The sequence below is a fragment of the Astatotilapia calliptera genome, chromosome 3 (assembly GCF_964374335.1).
Source record: "Astatotilapia calliptera chromosome 3, fAstCal68.1, whole genome shotgun sequence".
Lineage (NCBI taxonomy): Eukaryota > Metazoa > Chordata > Actinopteri > Cichliformes > Cichlidae > Astatotilapia > Astatotilapia calliptera.
Window position 1 is genome coordinate 43509947 of NC_137424.1, and position 1649 is coordinate 43511595.

At 38.0% G+C, this 1649-nt stretch overlaps 1 long non-coding RNA gene across 1 annotated transcript; it reads right to left on the reverse strand.

Moving 5' to 3' along the window:
• Window positions 1–289: 289 nt before the first annotated feature.
• LOC113018864 (uncharacterized) lies at window positions 290–1207 on the reverse strand. The gene is made up of 3 exons (XR_003271878.2): window positions 969–1207; window positions 826–888; window positions 290–725 (listed from the first exon to the last, which is right to left on the reverse strand). It is a non-coding gene; the product is annotated as an uncharacterized LOC113018864 (long non-coding RNA).
• Between the last annotated feature and the right edge of the window lie 442 nt (window positions 1208–1649).

The window sequence follows — 1649 nt, forward strand, 5'->3', positions numbered from 1 at the left end:
AGAGCGAGACTGGTGAGTGAGCTCCATTCACTCCTATCAGCAAAAAGAGAGCGGCACACTGCGCTGTAAAATCAACAAAATATCTCACTAAACACCACCTCTGCGTTCAGGCAGGAAACAAAACACTGAAAACACACATTTTCAGCTCTGACTCCGACTGTTTTCAGGTTTTTTTACTTTCAACAGAAAATGTAATTTGCTGCACCAAGAGACGTCACACACTGCGGTATTCACACACTTCGTCACCATAAAGAATATGTTTATACTGCAAAAAGAAAAGGAAGAAAAACAGCTTTTTCATGTTTTTATACCAAATAATTCATTTTTACGTGATGCAGATCTTTAAACTCAGACAGTAAAAGTATTTGTTTGTGTCCATAGCAGCACTTCCTGATGTAACTCTGCTGACTTTAAGTTGCTGCTATCAGCTACTAAAAATCAGAGACTTTTTCTCACTGCTGTTGGAACAGGATACATTCAAAGTTTGATATTAAAGCTCAACAATGAATAAAAGGTGAATATGAAGAGCATGGATCTGAAACAAGGACACACCTCTGTGTGCTTTATGCTAAAAGATAGTACCAAATCTATATCATATTATTATTCAATATCATCTTAATAAACACTAAAAAGTGAGCGTGTCTGATATTTGGGCAGCAGAGGAGCAACAGTGGATTCATTAAATGCTTCTTTTTGGCTTTGCTGCTGCAGCTCTCCTCACTGACCTGTAAGACAAACACACAAAGAACACAAATGTCCAAGTTTCAGGATGTTCACCATTTAATAACTTGAAGAATAACTCGTCCTGCATGGCAGCATAATTACCAGGAAAGCTTCCTAACGTGACTTCAGAATAAACTGCTGCATCAGCTGCAGGACTTGATTTTCCTGTGAGTGGAAATAAGATTTTAAGACCAGATAAACATGTTGAACAACATTCACTGGAGGTGATGGCAGACTTTGTTTACCTGCTTTCTTCTTGGCTTTTCCTTTTTTGGGGTGTTTGACCTCAGCATACATGAGACTGTCCTCTAAAAGAGAAGTCAGAGCTCAGGATGCATTTGATCAGCAGATATATGACACAGAGCTGTTGGAAGTAGAGGTGGATTTAAACTCTGCAGATCAACCCTGATTTGTCAGCCACAGCCATTAACAGCATTAATGCTACGCTCCCCTTAATGATTCACGCTCTTTGTAGTTTCACTAGATTTTTACTTTAGCTGCCAAGAAAAGAACAGACTACTTTAAGTGCTAAGAGCAGCATGTAAGAACTATGTATGAGATGTATTTACAGTTAAAGTTGCCTTTACTGTTACACAAAAAGTTAACAATTTAGACTTTTGAACACAGGATATTTTATTTAAAGAAATTAGCAGGGGCAAAACAAAAATCTTAATCAACTAGTAATAATCATGTAATTCAATCACCTGACTGTTATCCTAATGTAACTAATCTACTCAGTGCTATCACTGATTTCAGATATAGTGTGGAAGTGAGGAGAGGGGTAATGCCCCGGTCAGTGTTGCACTTCTCTCCATCCTGTGCCTGAAAGTCCAAATGAGGAAGCAGTAACACAGTACAAAGTCTTCCAAGTCTTGTGAAGGACAAAAATGATCATTTCAGTTCATAAATTCACAGTGATTGGACAA